Source organism: Parasteatoda tepidariorum, chromosome 6, assembly GCF_982258835.1.
Source record: "Parasteatoda tepidariorum strain Cologne lab strain chromosome 6, Ptep-v5.0, whole genome shotgun sequence".
In the NCBI taxonomy this organism is placed as follows: Eukaryota; Metazoa; Arthropoda; class Arachnida; order Araneae; family Theridiidae; genus Parasteatoda; species Parasteatoda tepidariorum.
The window spans coordinates 44389101-44409048 of record NC_141760.1 but is presented as its reverse complement, the minus strand read 5'-3'; the positions used below and the strand labels follow the sequence as shown (position 1 = coordinate 44409048).

The window sequence follows — 19948 nt, the reverse complement described above, 5'->3', positions numbered from 1 at the left end:
GCCAAATGAAAAGATAAACGAAGCCAAAGCCGATAGAGGCGCCAACACATGGTAAATTGATACGGCAAATTGTAGTTGGATGATTCTCACAAAACATGACAATTCGGACCAAAAAATTTCTTCAAATTTGAAGTCTTCAAAATAATCTAAATTTTTTTTTGTATACTTCTTTAGCTACACTTATAAATATCTTATAGACAGCAGTGTAGTTTTTTGACATTTGCTCTAGAAAAAAAAAAAAAAAAATAGAAATTCACCAAATCTTGAATGCCAGGAAAATGACATATTACCTTAGAAGTTTAAAAAACAGTCATTTTAAGTTAATAGTAAGTAACTCAACTTAAGCCTATATGTTAGATGGACCATAAATTGCTTAAATTAATTCTTTTTATCCACTGTAGAAAGAAACAAAAAAAATTTTGTTGCTGATATGTATAGAATAAAATTGTATATAATAATCAATCATTAAATAAATAAATAACTTACATCCAAGCATATTACAAACATACATAAACTTGGTATTAGGTTAATATTCGCTTTCCCTCTTTACAGTATTAGCAGTTAAAAAGAATTTCTGGTAACACTTCAATGTTCAGGCATTCATAAGTCAGGAAAATGACAGCCAGGATAATGACAAATTCGCTATTTTATAGCATATAACTTTACTTTAGTTTAATATTTTGGCCAAAGACGGTTATATTCTGCAGAAAGCAACAGTATTTCTTAAAATAACTCAGATAAATCTATGTAGTTTTTGTTATTAATTATTTCAAGAAGCCAAAAAAATGACAGCATAAAAACCTACTCTCATTGAAAAATTTTTTGAAATAGATTTTGAGCCAGAAAATTGGTTCTTTATTCATGCAACAAGACATGCTCAGATAGGAGGATATCTAATCAATCTATTAACATAAGATATTGAATCCTGGCGCTATCTATTTTGGTTATAAATCACTAAATAAAAGTAGCCAGGAAAATGACAGATTTTCATGGGACAAACAAATTATTGACAGAAAAAATTATTTTAAGCGAAGTTTTAGTAAACAATACCCTCTGCGTATATTCCAGAAATGCTTACATAGGATAAGATAAGAAAAATTAGATTTTGAAAAATGTGTAGGAAGTTTTGAAGCTAGTTATTATTGGAAATATTGTTTGGGACATGCCAGGAAAATGACACTTTGATATTCAATTAAATTTTTTAAGTATACAAAACATTCAATGCTAGTGCAAAGTCATTTTAAAATACTAACAGCAATGCTTTTTAGTATAATAGTATTAGATTTTGGAGCAAGGGACAGTGAATTTCATGTTTCATGAGAATCACCCAGTTACGAAATGAAAAAACTGTTGTTTGATTATACATGAATGGCTGTCAAATGAAATTTATTATTCAACTATGTGTCCTTCTCATACTCATAATTAACCCATGTCATCATTCTTATCTTCTTTTTAATAAAACCAGTAATTTCTTTATTCAGCAAATTCTATTGTTCAAAACCAATGAGGGTTAAAAATGAAGCAGTGGGTGGCAATACAGCCCATAATGTTGCAGGCATTACTCAAACAGGATAACGGAGCAATAACTGAAATGACCCATAAGGGAAAGTCATCCTTATATAACCCACGTGTGACTCATATGATACAACTTTGTTACATAATCAAAGAATCGCCCGCTAATTAAACCCAGCAACAGTAAATAATTGCTAGATTAATTATTATTTATTTAATTAACACAAATTGTTGTATAACAATTCGCAGTTACACAAAATCCGCAATGTTAAAAGCAATAAAATGGGTATAAACCCGAAGTCATTCATTCTAGATTTCTAAGTCATGAATAACACTGGCTTCAAACCATGGTGATTCTCTAGGTAAGTTGTCGGGTAGCGACAGCATAACTAAGTGGTAACCTTTCAAGTGTTCAAAAAACAAAAACAAAAAGTTTTAAATGTTTAATAATAAAGAAAATCAGTGTGTTGTCTATTTCCTTCCATGTTATTATTTTTTTCTTTTAATTTTAAATTTTGCATTAATTTAATGTCTTCAGGGACAGCACTAAAATGGCTCCCATTTAAGTGTAAAATAAATGAATAAAGCGGTGACTATTTAAGTCACCACTTTCCAATTTTCTTTCACATTACGATTTTTTTTTTTTTTTTTTTTTTTTTGCTTTGCTCTGTTTTTTTAATTTTTTTTTATTTTCGAATTTTTACTTTTTTGACGAAATCGAAACTTAATTAAAGCCAAACGATTGCTTCGTGTTCTAGCGAAAATAATTAATAACTTTTCTACGTTAATTTTGAAAGTGTTAATATTTAACATTTATTTTAAAATATATTAAATATATTTTAAAATTTTTTTATACTATTATTAAAAACTTATAAATTATATCATTTTATTTTTTCTCATAGTTATTTAAACGTATATTATATAATTTCAATCTAAATATTGTTTTCTTAAATTAATTTTTATGAAATTGAATCACTTTATCTGATTTTATAGAAATAATTATGTAGAGAGCAACAATATCTTGTAAAATAAACAAATAAAAACTAAGTTATGTTATTGTATTTCCAAATAAAATTACCATTATTATTAATCTATATGCTGCAATTTTTTTTAAGATTAATTTTTAGTTAATTTCAGACCAGGAAAGGTTATTGAGATTGTTTATGTACTTCACGATTTCCGTTTGAAAGTTCATATTTCATATTCGCGGTTAGGAATTCTCGTATGCAATTTATTGAATTATTTTATTGACACTTAAATTATAATGCTGAGAAAAAGTAAGCTAAGATCATTAACTAAAGTATAAAACTAAGCAAAATAAAATCGTTATGGAATGTATAGAAAATTTACTGTGTACTTTTAGGGTGCCTCCGTTTTTTATTTCATAACTTTTTGTTGGCATTTTATTTCTAACAAATTTCACTAGATGGCAGCATTAGAGATTCTTCGTTAAAATTAAAAAAGCTTCTGCTTAATTTTCTAACGAGTTCTTTATTCTTCAAATTATTGTGAGTACTGTTATTACTCATAATTATTATTACTAGTACTTTATTACTCATAGTGTAATATGAAAAATCCTAAAAGAGTTTTTTGAAAGAAATTAAGCATAGTATTCTAATCTGAGAAATAATTTTGTCAAATATATTAAATTTACCATTTTAAATGAGCATAATCGGAAACTCTGATCTTCAATTAATATACTTATAAAACATACATTCTAATCATACTTAATGCTACATTTTGTTTTGATGTGTAAGGCTTAGAAGCTTGAAATTACGAAGGGGCGTAGAAAAATGCGCAGGGAATTATTAACTGTTAAACTTGCAGTTCAAAACCGTGTTGGTTAATCTACTCTCCGATGAAATGCAACTACAGAGAGAAAAATTGACCTACTCAAATTTATAGCTATATAAATAGTAATATAAAAAAAAAATATATATAAATAATATAACTTTAATTATATTATAATTGAATTTTTTTCTCGAAATTCCTACTTGCTCAAAAGTTATTAAATTTTTAAGTGTTTTCTTGCAATTTTTTTCTCATTTAATTTTGCACTGCTGCTCAAAATCTGCAAGTCTAAACTTGAAAATGCCAAATGTGTAGAAAAGTGTACAAAAAGTTCAATGGAATAAAAAAAAAGTCAACATTCGTTCGAGAATTATCAGCTGTAAAAATTTTAATACAAATTTACCATGTTTGATTGATCTGTAGCCTGCTGAATTGCAACTACGGCGTACAAATGTGACGTGCTGGAAGATCCATTATCAAAAAATTCAGTGCGTTTTTTTTTTTTAAAGTTATATTAATTTTAAATACTTTTTTTCGTGATATTTTAACTTTTTTTTTGTTGCTTTAAATAAAGATTTTTTAGTGCTGTAGAAAATTTTATTTCCTTCTTTCAAGATTTTTATATGATAAAATCGTACCCTGGTGTCAAAAGAAAAATAAATAATTAAATAAAGTAAAAATAAATAAATAAATAAATAAAATAAAAATATATAAATAAATAAAATAAGAAATAAATTAAATAAAAATAAATAAATAAATAAATAAATAAAATAAGAAATAAAAACTGAAATGAAAAAAAGAGTATTAGAGATTTGATGTATCAAGATTTAAATCTTAACATTAACATCGAAATTTTTAAAAATATAAAAAGACTGAAGTGGCATAAAAACTGTTTTAGTTTTAACTGTTATATGGTATAAGGACACGTTATATTTGTTAATTGGTAGAATTACCAGTTATTGTGTTCGATATTCTGTATTCCAAAGTTTAAATGTTTTTTTTTCCAAGTGTAATTGATTATTTTCTAAATCCAATTAATCATTCATTTCGTTACGATTAAGATATTAAACAAAATTGTCTTGCATAAAATTATAATAAAAATAAAATGATCTTTTTTTTTGAACATTGACTTTTAAGTGAAAAAAAAGTGATTAAGAAGCAAACACTGAAGATGGTGAGTGGAGCGAGTAGGGAATGAAGTGCTCAAGCCCTTTAAAGAAAAAAATAAGATACATATCTAATACTCAAGGGGAAGGGGAGAGCCAGGTTGGTAGGGCGTCGGATTCGGTTTCGTGAGAACAGGAGTTCTAATCCAGCCGGTCGAAGAATTCTCGTGTATTAAATGGTGACTGGTTCACGTTAAATCTGTCGGAGTCACAAAGTCCTCCAAGCTCCGATAATAACTCAAAACTCTGGGGGTACTGATACAAGAACTTCCTTGTCTTCTTAATTGGGTTAAAAATTACAAAGACTACGGAATTGAACATTGGTAGTTGTAAATTCAAAATTTGAGTTGGCTGTTCAATGACGATTATAAAATAAAATGCTTAGGGGATAGAGCATTCACTTTCCAATGAGGTGATCCGTGTTCGAATCCTACCGATGACTGGTCGATACGAATTCAACCGCAGTGCCGACGTAAAATATCCTCAGTGGTAGACGGATCACAAGTTAGGATCCTCTAGTCGTTAGGCAAATCGTGGTTTCCTTTTTTATGTAACGCAAATGCGGGTTAGTTCCATAAAAAAGTTCATCACGAAGGCAAATTTCTCCCAATACTTGAACCAGGAGTTGCCTTGTCTTCTGGATCGGGTTCAAAATTCAAATGTTATGGAGTTGAACATTAGTAGACGCTACGGCGCTATGGAGTTGAACATTAGGAGTTGGAGTAGAAAGCTAGCCTGTAAGCTTTGGAAAACAGCAACTCTAAAGAGTATTTAGTCCACTTAATTAAACAAGAATTCACAAACAGTATCGTTTTACATTGGATAAAAGCACATGCAGGCCATATGGACAACGAAGAATCTGATAGGTTAGCCAAATTAGCCTGTGAGAGATCAATGGTCGACCTGTTTGAAGATCCTAGCAGGCGGACTGCAAAAAAAACTTTGGAACTTGTTGAGGATTGGGAACATATTTTAATCCAGTGTACAAATTTTAAGCACATTAGAGAGAAATTTTTTCATTCAAAAACCACCTATGAGTTTATAAAACAGCTTTGGTCAAACCCTAAAATAAAAAAGGGAATTGAGGAAATAATAAGAAAATTGTTTAGTAACAAGGCTCCTCCCTGAATCCTGATCGCGTTTTGCTGCCTCTTGTTAGGAAAGATACACTTTAAATCACGGCTTATTAATTTACCTGTTATGGTTTGGTTTTTACTTGAATTTTCTCTTAAAATGATTTTTGTGCTATAGTTTCATGCTTTTGTCAATCTCTGCCCCTATGTGATTCCTCATTTTGAAAATTTTAGTCACTTGTGCTCCTAGAGTTTATATATATATATATATATATATATATATATATATATATATATATATATATATATATATATATATATATATATATATATATATATATATATATATATATATATATATATATATATATATATATATATATATATATATATATATATATATATCTTTTTTGTTTAAAAAAAAATTCCTGGAATTTGATACCTTTAGTACTGTTGTGCCAGCCGTAATTATATTCCGAGTTACAAACATCCTATATTTTCCATGTGAAATTTTTTCCTTTTATTAACTTTGCACCCCTACTGAAAATGCGACATCAATATCTCTTCTGATTGTTACTGTTTATTTTCTTTGTAATGTTTGTTTGCATTTAGTTTATTTCTAAGTAGCACTATTTTCTGAATTTCGTATTTTAATATTCTACCTATTTGTTAAAAGTCTAATTTGAAAAATTTGAATATGTTTGCTCATGTAACTGAACTGTTACGCTCACTTCGAACTTTCGGAGTGCCCCCGGATGCCCCCTTACGGGGGCGGGACGGGCAAGCTTGTTATTAGTAGACGTAAAAAAAAAAAAAAATTGGATTTGCTGTTCAACGACGGTTATAAAATTACACTCGTTAGCACATTTTTATGGAAAAATTCAAAATTTTACACAACAATTATAGTCACAAACCGTCTTGATAAGATTTATTTTATTCAAAAATATTATTGCAGAGGTATAAAAATAAAAAGTTTTTGAGCGAACGAAATCATTCCTGGAATCTCTCCATTTTAATAAAATGCTTTATTCTATTTTGCGTACATTTGGACTGATATCGATGAAGTCTTCACTACAAAGATTTATTAGACGGAAAAAAATAAAGAATACGAAAAATAAAGAATACGGAAAAAATTTAATAGAATACGAAGCGATCTGCATTTTAGTATATATTGTTTTCAGATACGTTCAGGTTTCTTTAATACGTAATTTGAAATACAAATAATAATTTGTGTAAAACTTAAAATTTAATTTTACAATGTATAAAAAGGAAAATGGAGAGATTGCCCATAGCTGAAAAGCATTCAAAAGAATTAACATCTAATCGATATTTGTCCGAAAAACGCAAACGATTTTAAATCAAACGAGAACAACAGCTGCCATAATTTGTTAATCGTCAGCACGTTTTTTTTTTTTTTTTTGTTCTTTTTTTTTTGGAATTAGTGGGTTGAATTAAGAAAGTTAATGCTCTCACTAAAAACTGAATTTATAATCGGCCGTAAAAGATACGTTACAACAATAAAATTCATTTTTTTTGTGTTGAATCCGTTGAAAGCGATGTTAAAGGATTTTGCTTTGTTCTACTTACAATTTAAGTTATTTGTTTGCTGTGGAATTTTAATGATGTTTAGTTTAGTTGTAATGTATTATTTGGTGAAAAAGGACGAACAACAAAAATGGTAGCGCTTTTGGTTATTGTTCGCTTGAATATATAAACGAAGAACTCATATGATATTTGTAACAGCGATGGTGTCAACAAAAAAGGAATATTTCAAAAAAGTGATCATTTTTGTTGAATGTTGTATTTAAACTGGGAGAAGTTTTATGATTTGGTTATAATAGCCATTGTATTCCTGTGATTTTAAGATTTCGTACAGGTTATTTCAAACGCAGAAACTTCGTAAGTTCCGTTTTGTTCCATGACACAATAAATAGAGAAAAATCACATGAAAGAGGTGAGTCTTACTTATTTTGTTTTCTTGCTTATAAGCTTTTATATAAGAGAGTAAATTAAAAATTTGTGATTTAAGGTTAAGAAGAATAAGTTAGTGTTGTAAGATTGATGATTAAAGAAAATTTATGTGATTTGAGTTCACTCTCGTTGTTCACTTTCTATTTCAGAAATCTATTTATTTTCTTTATTTAAAGGTTCTTTAATCTTCTATTACTTTTTGGGAGTTTGTTTTCGATTGCTATGTGATTGTTATTTGATTTTGATCACAATTGTTTAGTTTTCTCTTCATTTTTATAATGCACCTCAATTAACAATATTTTTTAATAGTTTTTATTTTCTAATTTAGATTGATTTATTTCGTTAGGTAAGAAATTTTTTTTGCACATTTTTTTCAATATTTCAGGTTTTTTTTTCTTCACTAAATACATAAATTTTTGAACACTTAAGAAATTAAAATATTTTAAGATTGATTTCAATGCAAAACTTTGCATTTTTAATAGCAAAATGTAGGCTGGGTCATTCCAAAATTATTTTAATGGTTCAATTTACCTATTGTAGTAGCCATGATAGTGTATTTGTTGACGATCAACATAGTAGTTCTGATAGCATAGGGTGATCAAATGTACTTAAAATTGAAAAAATTTCAGCAATGCCTTCAACCCATACAAGCAATATTTTGCTTCACCAACAAAGCAATATTTTGTTGGCGTCAGCGGTACGTCAACTTCCCGCTGACGCCCTGAGAAGGCGCTTTATTGTCTTAAGAAACCAGGCCGACATTTACACCGGCGCTTTCAGCTTCTTTTAAGATTTTAATTCCATTGATTTTAAATCATGTTTTTCATTACCTTAATTTTCAGCTGATTCACTTTTAATAGTTCACCTCCACTGTCATGTGGCAAATTTGTACTGTATTTTTAGTTTAAATATTTATTGTAATAATGTAACTTTTTATCTCCGTATACCACCTGGGGTGGGTCGGGGTTCTGCCTATCTTACATAGACACAATTTTTAAATATTGTAAGCCTATCTATCTCTGCAAACCAGATAACTGTTCGAAATTTGAATATTTTTACAAGTGGTTTTTAGAAAGTAAAATATGGTAGCGTTTTATAAATTCTAATTTCTGTTGAAATTTATTAATATTTTATTTCTTATTTCTATCCTAAATCATAATGTTCAGTGATGCTCTAGTAAGCTACGTAGTATATTTCAGAACTAAATATATGTAGCAACAATTAAAATAATTGAAAATAAAAAACTAAATTCTAGAGTCTAAACTCTGCATATTAATTCTTAAAATATGTTCAAATTGGAATGCTTTAAAAATAAAATAAATGCGCAGAATGCTTTAAAAAAATTAAAAAATTTGTTATGTAATGAATATTCATCATCCGGCTCAAAAGCCGAATTGTTCTGCGAAGATTTCTGACATTATTTACATTTACTATCATTTCAATTGATGAATTTTAAAATACAGAGTTATTAAATTATATGTGAGTTTATGCAATAAGAAAATTTAAAGTATAGTTAAATTTATAATGAAATGTTATTTTAAGTATTAAATACTACTTTATATTTGATTTAATTAAATTATATAAAATCTGTATTATTTTGAATTTAAAAATACGAAGCGAAAATACGAGCGAGAAAAATACGACAATCACAGAGATTCATTTGTGACAAATTTTGTTTTATATGATCAAAAAATTTAACAATTCTAAAAATTAATGATATATAATTTCTCAGCATTAATTAGTTCGTTATTTGTATTTCATTTCATTTTGAATTTTATTTCACCCTTTCTTTCTGAGAAAAAGATTTCATTTATGTTCGATTTTGACTGGATCGAAATAATTAACAGTATATTACTGAAAAGAATGAAAAAATAAAGAAAATTAATGAAGAACTCCACACTTTTGTTAACATTTACCTTTTTTGGGAGAGATGGAAAGAGGACATTGAAATAAGTAAAATAGTAATTTTGTTTATGTTTTGGCCAAGCGATTGTTCGACATTTTACATAAGGTAAACTCAATAATTAACTGTATTTCTAAAATTCATTACTTTTAAAGCAATTACATATAATAGAATCAGTGACGTGGTACAGGAATATAAAAAAAAGATTAATTCAATAAATATCTCAGAAGAAATTGCTTTTAAAAATATTAATTTAAGTGAAATTTCAAGTTAAACGTAATAAAAAAGCATAATTCAGGGTGAAATGTTTTCTTTTATTTTATTTTCTGCGGACATCACCTTTTTTTTTACTTTTAATGTGTGAGGAAATTTAAAAAATTTATTATGCAATCGTAAAAACTGTATTTCTAAAGAAAATGTTCATAATTTGCTCAAAAGTTCAAATGTTAGGGTATTACTTTTTTATTTTTTTACTATTACGGTATTACTTTTTTTTCTTCGTATGGCATAAATGTGTCTTTTTAATTCTTTTGTAGTGGTCAAAACCTGGAGAGAAATTAAGTTTCATAGACGATTTTTGAACAAACAACAAAACTTAATTACCCCAAAATTTAACATCGCAATATTTAAACAAAAGTCGGGGTGGAAGAAAATTTTTCAGGAGTTGGAGTCTTTAAAATTTGCTCGACGCCAGTTTTTTAAAAGTTCGACGCAGTTAGTCAAAATATTAAAATAAAAATGTTTTAGATCTTTTGAAAACTATTTAGAGAAATATTTCTATCTATGTAAACAAAAACATACACGGACGATTATTATAACAGTTATTTAAATTATAACTTTAACGCTCTACGAACTTATACGTACTACGAACTGGGAAAAAAGGTAAATAATCAATAAATCGGTACTGATCATGCACAAAACTGAAAAACATTAACCGACACAATTAATAAAAAAATGAATAAGTAAATAATTTAGTATTTTAAATTATTTATTATTATTTGTTGTCTGTCCCTGTGGCTTTATGCTAATTTTATCATAATGCCATCAGTCGTGGCAATCTAAGAATAGTCAAAATTTACCACAATCAAACAAAAAAATTTTCTCAATTTTTTTTTCTTTTTATTTTATTTTATGTCCCTAAACAACAATTTAAAGCAACTTTCAACAATTCAACAACAATTTAAAGCAACTTTCAACAATTCAACAACAATTTAAAGCAACTTTCAAGAATTAAAGCAACTTTCAATTAAAAGTCCCTCTATATGCAGTCAACAATTTAAAGCAACTTTCATAAAGAATTTCATACAAGCAGATTTTGGAATTTTAAATTTGTAGCTTAAAACATAGAGTTATTAACATCGGGTGTTCGAAAAATGATCGACGATTCAAAAAATTATTAAGAAAAATTCGTAGAAGATAGACAAGTACTGGTTTCTGCATCAGCTCAGAAACTAGATTTTAATATCATCTAATTTTTAAATTATTTTCGAAGTCCATAAACAGGTGGCGTTGCTAAACAAGAAAATCTATAAAACAAGGTTTAAAAATACCAACTTATTGGATACCTGCAAGTGACGTCATCGTAAGTAAATCGGGGCATTTGTGGATTCAGAAGCCAATTGGATTTGACACACACTCATGGCATAGGCATCCGACTAAGTGTGATTTAAATCACATGGTTATGCATAATCCCTGCATTTCTTCGCGAGTAAGAACTCAATTGCAGCATTAACGTGGAGCAGTATGAAAGTAAAATTTAATGAACACTCTTGCAAATTTAAGTTGATATGGACTGAAATGTTGCTTTATCGTTTTTTTAGTCAATGGTTTAATCCGCTGTTGAACTTGTGATTAATTTTGGCGTCTGGTAAGATAAAATTCAAACCGTACTTCGATATCTTCTACCATTTTTCTTTTATTGTTTTTATAACATACTGTATCAACACACAAATACAGTATAAGCGTATTGTTGAAACACAAAACTTGCTTGTTATAAGAAGCTTAACAATAATAAGAAGGGTATAAACGTCGATTAATCATAATGGTTCGTAAAATTAAAAGATAAAGTATGCAGTTATTTACAGATTCTGGGAAACCATTTACGCTAAACTTATTTTCATTTTTCATGATTCTATAATAATTAGTTTGTAAGCATTGCATTTAATTCTCCCATCAAATATACAGTAAGTGCATTGGAATTAGAGACGAAATGCCATCTATTTCGCTTTTAGCATCACGCCGTTAATGGAATGGTGTCATTAGTATTAATGGATGAAATGATAAGTTAAAAAATTATAATTGGTTTATGAATGAGCTCGCTAAGTTCGTTTAATATGTTCTAAAAGGAGTTTCGGTATCGTTTGGCACTTGATAAACGAGAACAATAAATCTTTTTAAACTGAAAGAGTCAGATTAGTCATTTAAGTTATGTTTATTGATGCGATGCTAAGTGCATTTCAAGTTTGCATGAATGATTGTTCAGTTTTCTTTTTTCTTTTACAAAATTGTAACTTGTGAATTATTTAAAATTTTTGTTAAGATTAGCAACTAATAAGACTATTGAAGAACTTTTCCACTTTTCTCTTCGTGAGAAGACATGGTTCAGAAGGTTTTCTTGAAAAGACTGTCGTAAAAAAAGTGTTGAAAAATTATTCTTGTCAAAGACATTTATTAGCACAATGACACCTGTTTAAGTTGACCACTAATGGTGATTTGCTTTAGTAGTTAATTTAGACAGCTAGTCAACTTATAGAGGGAGGATCAGTTATTGTTTTTATTTTTTGATAATTTCTTAAACCATACTATACTTAAAATTTTTTTTATATATATTGCCAATCAAAACACAGATAAATGTAATAAAACAATTTCAAGAAAACCCTATTTTGCAAAAGCTCCATACATTTTAAGAAAGGAAATTCAGTACAATGATTACAAACTTAGAGCTGGAAGCTGAGGTAAGGATTATAAGGATTGAGAACAGCAAAGCAATCTATGGCGGGAAATGCCATCGTACGCCGCTTGAGACACCTCCCTATAACGGATGACTGCTCATGCACACTTTAATCGGTACTCAGACTAAACTTATTTATCCTAAATTTGTATATTTTAAATTGGCGAGTTCTGAAATTTAGTTGCCAAATTAGTAAATTGCGATTGAATTTCTGCTCAGATTTGACTGCAATTTTTGAAACTAATTATTAAAAATCACAAAATAAACAAAAAAATTATCAAGTCGTAGGTCAAAGCTCTCAAACTACTCGAGACTGTAGTAATACAACTACATATGTTGTATTTTTTTTGTCAAATAATCTCGGAGGCTTATTCACTTATAGCTTTGAAACAAACACATGTGAATGAGGTGGGAGGAGGTTCAGTATAAGATATTTAACTATACTGAGATAATTGTATAAAAACTGAGACATTGTCTTGAAATAATTAAAAAAATTGTAATTAAAGTACTGGAAAAATAAACAAACAAACTGAATATGTGCGAAGAAAACATTTTTAAAATAATTTATTATTAACAAAAGCATCCTCTCAAAATAATCGTTTAAACACTTAACTATAATATTGGTACCTTGATTATCATGCCAGCTGTGCAAATTTACTATATTTTTAAGGTAAGCAATCGTAGAACAGCGTAATCAGGTTTAAGATGTACAATAAAATGATCCATATAATAGTGCGATGATACATTGGTGTAGATTGACTAATTGAAGTAGATAATGGAAAGCAGGAATAAAATCATCGCAAAAATTAATTGTTTTGCACACTCCTGGTGTAAAATAAAAAGAATGTTATCCTGTTGTATTTCAAATAAAATTATAAATTCTGCACATTATAAATAAGGATCTGCCTTGGGAGATAAATTTCCCATGATCTGCCAAATAAAAAGTAGTATTTAATCAGCGTCTTATAACACAAGAGAGATCCATTATAGGCATATTTTCGAAATAGGACAATGCCAATGGAAAAGCCAATTCAGTTAACTTCGCAATATTTCATGTTTATATTTAAATAATTTGGCTGAAGAGTTTAGGGCAAAAAGTCCATTGGAACTTAAATAAGCATAATACGCTAATGTTTAATATGGTTGAAGAAGGAAAAGCTAAAAATATATTTTAATACTCAATTGTTGTGAAATGAGGGAGATTTTGCAATTTTACGTTAGATTTCGTACGCTCCTGTATGCAAGATTTCAAGTATTTGCGCACGCACATGAGGAACGAGCGTGCACCCGTAAATAAATAACAAACTTACGTAAGTGAAAATAAGAAATATGTAAAAATCCGTAAGTTATAATGTACTGGTAATGGTAAGTTATAATGTATCCGTAAGGTATAATGTTCCGCTAATGTACTGGAATATCATTTTAACTTTGACCACAAAATCAAAACAAACATTTACAATGGATGTAGACTATCTCTTTAAAGCTGAGGCACGTGATTCAAGTAGAGCCCCAGAATTAGATTCAAGATGCTTTGCTCTACGTAAAACTCTATTTCTGTGAGCAGTTGATAGATTATTGGTTGGTTGGTTGGTAGAAATTTGGTAGATTATAGAGTTTGATGAATTCAGCGATAAAGAATGCAGCTTATTTTTATTATCATAACAGAATGATGTTTATTGGGCAAATACATTATAGTTGGAAGAGCAAGTGATTAAATTTTCAGGATATTTGGATGTATAGATCCTAAAGAATCAATACTCAGAGTAGCCTCCTCTGGCAGCAATAACAGCAGTTATTCTCCTGGGCATCGAGTCAAACAGAGATTGGATATCATGTACGGGTACAGCATTATGTGCAGCTTCAACATTATGCCACAATTCATCGACAGTAGTGACTGACGAGTAGTAGCGTGCCAGTCGTTCGGCAACCATTGACCAGACGTTTTAAATTGGTGAGAGATCAGGAGAACATGATGGTCAGGGCAACAGGCGAGCATGTTCTGTGTCAAGAAAGGTCAGGACAGCGTGGGCAACATCGTATACCAGATGTGCATCCAATGGCACGTCATACTAGCCCCAGACGATCGGCCAGTATGACGATGTCGAATGCAAGGCATTCTCCACGATGTCGTCAAACACGGATGCGGCCATCATGATGCTCTATACAGAATCTGGATTCGTCTGAAAAGACGAAGTCATGACATTCCTGAATCCAGGTTCGTCTTTGAACGGACTATTGGACGCGATCCTGCCTGTGATGCAGCGTCAAGGGTAGCCGAAGACATGGTCGCCGTGCTGACCATGGCTTCGGCTATATATATATATATATATATATATATATATATATATATATATATATATATATATATATATATATATATATATATATATATATATATATATATATATATATATATACACAATTTTTTCTCTAAGTGTTTAAACTACGATAAATTAATAATGTAATTTTTTTTAAAACTACATCCTACTTACCGTACAATACCTCATTAATCCAGTAATGTATAATTTCGGAATAATTCTCCGTCAAACCCTCCCCAAAGCTACGTCGCTGGTGCTAAATCTCCCCATTGAATATTAAATAGTTATGCATTTGCATGGAAATAAAAAGTTAGCCGTAACATTATTTGAAAATAGATATCTTTGCACTCGGTCTTTAAAAGATTAAACTAAAATTTATTAAATTTTTTATTTAAACAGGGATTAGAAATGATTAAAATTTTGTTAGGAAAGTTAGGAAATATGTAATGCCTATAATGCATAACAGTCCAATTAATTTTTTTAAAATTTGAATGATATTGAGATTCAATTTGCTAACGAATATCTTTCAGCTCTTTTAAAAAAGAAAAAAAAGCTGTTTCAGAGTAAAAAATTTTATTAGATGCATATAAAATTAGGTTTCATCAATTAATACTAATAAAAATGATGGAATTTTTCAAGAAATTATTACTGCATAATTCAAATACATAATTCAATATTTTTCCTATTTGCCAATTTTTTATTAGATTTTACGAATATTACTTGAAAGGTTAAAGAATTCAAATATCTCTTTTTACGGAGTGAGATATCTGTATGCATCGAATGTGAAAAAAAGTTTTTCTTCTCAAAGAAAGTCCATACTTTTAAATTGTTTCCAGATGGAAAAAGCTGACTCATGAAAATGCAAATGCTTCCGAACTTTTCCGGCGCCATTTTTTTCTTTTGTATTAGTGAAGAAATCTTTATATGGGAAATAAATAGCTTCGAATCTTTTCAGACAAAATAATTACTTTAAAAGTTCTATAGAAAGTATTGAACTATTATTTAAGAAGTTTTATTCGAGTGGTTTTGGGCGTATTATCAAACGAAAATTTTATAATCAAAGAATAAAAATAACACGGTGTTTCGCATATTTGTTTTAAGCAAAATATCTATGTTCTCATCAAAGCTTACCTTTTATATTGCTAAGGTTACAGCAGCCTTTTTACACCATTTTCGTATGGTTTTAGCTAATAATGCTATTTATCGCCAAATTTGGCGACTTTTTAAAATTTAAAATAATTTATCTTGATTTAGAAATTCGTTAGAAACTCGTGTTAGAAATTTTTAGAATATTACTTGAAATATTAAAGAATTCAAATATACCTTTTTATAAAGTGAAATACCTGTATGCATCGGATGTGAAAAAAAGTTTTTCCTTTCAAGGAAAGTTCATACTTTTTAATTGTTTCCAGATGGAAAACGTTCTCTCATGAAAATGTAAATGCTTCCGAACTTTTCCGGCGCCATTTCTACCCATTGGCAAAATGGGTTTTAGTTTGGATTTGATGGCGTCCACACACTTTTCAATTGCGTTCAAGAGTAATAGTAAACGATGCGCATGCGTCGTCATTGTATGCGTTGCTATGGCGACCGCTGCTGCTTTTCTTTTCATTTTAACTTGCAGGCATTTTTAATGTATTAACATAATAATAATTTAAAGTATTTTTATATTCTTTTATTATTAACGTATAATTACTGGCTTGACGGTGATTTCAATATAAATATGATTGCTGAAGAAGGAAAAGTATTTAAGACGTCTTGAAACACGTACATAGGCAGGATTTGAAAACCAATCCGACGACAAGTATCAATTGAGACAGTTTTTGCAACCCATGATTTGAAATGCTGTGGAGTTTTACGGAGTCAATCTAGAAAGAAAAAGCATTTGATCAATGGGTAACCAGTGATCGTAATAACGCGGTGACAACTTTTTTATTTATTTATTTATTTTAATTTTTTTATTTTTGTGTTAGTAAAAATTTTTATATGAGAAATAATTAGCCTCGAGTCTTTTCAGACTAAATAATTACTTTAAAAGTTCTTTTAAAAAAAGTATTAAACAATCTAAGAAGTGTAAACTATCTGAGAAGTTTTATCTGAGGGGTTTTGGGTGAGTGGACTCAACGAAAATTTTATATTCAAAGAATAAAAAATAACACATTGTTCACTTATTTGTTTTAAGCAAAATATCTAAGCTCTTAGCAAAGCTTACCTTTTATATTACTAAGACTATAACTAAGACTATAAATATGACTTTTTTATGCCATTTTCTTAAGATTTTACTAAATAGAGCAAGAAATCGCCAAATTTGGCTCCTTTTAAATTTAAAAGCAACTCATGTTAATATATATTTAATTAGAATATTGAGTTAATTATTGGCATATATAAATCAGTATTCTTTATTTACATTTAATCCTCTTCACAGGAAACTACATTCTTCATGTGTTTTTTTTTAAATTTTATATAAGTTACTGAAAAACCTACAGCCATAATTACTATCCGTAGCATAACCATCTATTATTTAAATACCTCGCCAATATATAGAATGAATAAAACAGATAATTAAGAAAATCATTATTCTTTTATCGTCTGCCATGAGATATTTGGAAATGGAAAAAAAAGTTGTAAATATTTATGTTTCAGTTGATTAATATAGTTTGAGTCTGCTTAAATATCACTCATGTATGAGTGAGGTGTCAAATTGTGCTGAAATTTTACGTAATTTTTATATGCACAAATATTTTTACTGCATCTTTGATAAACAAAAAGATAGAATTGTAGTCTGCCCTGAAGAAAGAAACAGAATTGATGAAGAAGGATTACGACAAAGAAGTCTGGATATAACTTTTGTCAATGAGTGTGCCAAGTTAGTTTCGCTTCTTATTTTAACCATTTTTTCTTTTTAACACTGTCCTTTTTAAATATAAAATTAAGAGATTTACAAGTTTTTTTTCTGATTAAATTATTCATAATTACTACCATTCCAATTAAAAGAATAAGTATTTGTTTATTTCGCTTTTAACAAGATTATAAGCAGCATTAATGCAAACTATTTCATAGTGGCGGAACGTTACTTTTCATACCATTTTCACAGGAAGAAGGGCATAACTAACAATCATTTTCAAATATTAGAAAGTAAAAATGAAAACAAAATAACCATTCAACCTGTTTAAATAATACCATGTACAAAGGACAGGCGAAAGAAACGGCAAACCCTGAATAAATTCAATCTAATGACTGGATTTTCCTTTACTAAGGCTCAATCTTAACGGTTTAAGGACGTTAATTTAAATATGCTAATTGTAATTAGAGCAGACGGTATTTTAAGTTAAGACACAAAGACTTACTTTCCCTGAATAAACGTACCTTTTTTCCGATAGATTCGGATTCCGGACTTTTAAAATATAGGTTCTAGTCGCAATTTGAAAATATGATCTCTTTCATTTGGACTGAAGAGTGGTCGTAAGTTTGAGCCCCTTATTTTCAATTTCATTTTTCGCGTATATTTCGTAGCCTCGAAAACTTTTTAAGCAATTCGAAATTTTTCTCTATGTATTAATAAAGTGTGTTTTTTTCAAAGATAATTACATGAAAAAACAATTTTTAATAATTATTTATTATTCGTTGTAATAGTAGTCGAAAAATTTGAATTGTAAAGTATACACATATTTATATCAATTTAACGAATCGTTCGCTAGAAATCGAATTTTAAATATACGATTTCTTAAGTTCTTAAAGAATTAAGAGAACGTTCTGGCTAGAGTAGACCATATTTTGTATCAGGGAGGGCCAGGATAGTACGGGCAACATGCAGTTATGCATTATCCTGCTGAAAAATAACTTCAGATAGGGCAGAAAAAACATGCATGTGTTTTACAGAATAGTGAGTTATCTTACTAGTATTTAAGTTACAATTTTTGCCGAGGCGAGGCGCTGTACCCATTTGTGACATTCCAAAAATTGTTGACACTCTACCCCTGTGATTCATTTTCTTCTGCTTATATTATATTATTTTCATGGTTATATTTGTAGTTCTGAATTTGTGGTTTTCTTTTGCTTTATTTCAATAAAAATTATTGACTCAAAATTGGGCAGCCTGAAATCCTTTTAGTGTTTCGAGTAAGTTATTAATAAACCACCTAATAATTAAGTATATTATTGCCCCAGCGGGGTGCTGTGCCAGCTTGGTTGAAAAAGAATATCCTTTTCCGGCATTTCGAATAAAAATGCGACGCCTTTTTACAAGCTCAATCATTTAAGTGCAAATTAATTCTAGTTATTAAGTCTTGATAATATAATTCTAGTTAATTCTAGAGTAGAAATTAATTCGAGTCATTCACTGATGCATCAATTCCTTTATTCTCTTTGCCTTTTATCGGGAAACACAGAATAGCACTCGTGAATTAGAAAAATTAGAAATTAAATTGTAACTTTTGATTTAAAGGAAAACATTTTTAATTCTCTGAAAAATAGTTTTTAGCTTGCTTTTAAATTTATAAATAAATTGCTTTTATCACATCAGGAAATGTAAAATAATTCACCAATAAACAGGATCTAATATATATATATATATATATATATATATATATATATATATATATATATATATATATATATATATATATATATATATATATATATATATATATATATATATATATATATATATATATATATATATATATATATATATATATATATATATATATATATATATAAATATATATATATATATATATATATATATATATATATATATATATATATATATATTTATATATATATTAATCAAATCTAATACATCGCTCGAAAGAAAAAAATAGTTTATCAATATTTATTTAAAAAGAAAAGTAATAAAACTAACCAATAAATAAATAAATGAAATATCAAAAAAATAAATAAATAAAAGAACGCTATCCTACATATTACTAATGGAAAATATAAAATTATTCAAATACGTATCTAATGTGAGTGTGCTTTCGTTTCAGATTATTATGTACTACGAGCTCAAAAATATGGAAAATAGTTAGTTTGTAATGTCATTGGAATTTAATTTATTTCTAAATGTAATTTGAAGTTAAATTTTGATTTCTTTACGCAATTTTTTTACAAACATAATTTTAACATACGTATTTTCAAGTACAAACATAACGATATTAAATAAAAAATGCTGTATTAAGAAATTATGGTAATTTTATAACTTAGTTATTTTATTGGTTCACGTATTTTACCTAAAAAATGAAAACAGCTTATTATGTGAAAAT

At 28.3% G+C, this 19948-nt stretch overlaps 1 protein-coding gene across 1 annotated transcript in view; it reads left to right on the top strand.

Moving 5' to 3' along the window:
• The window catches only part of LOC107453923 (lisH domain-containing protein ARMC9), a 126152-nt gene extending 125133 nt beyond the window's left edge, over positions 1 to 1019 (top strand). Inside the window, exon 25 of the mRNA XM_087165763.1 lies at positions 76 to 1019. The gene's annotated coding sequence lies outside the window, so the exon portion shown is untranslated. The remainder of the gene's footprint in view (positions 1 to 75) is intronic.
• Positions 1020 to 19948: the final 18929 nt, after the last annotated feature.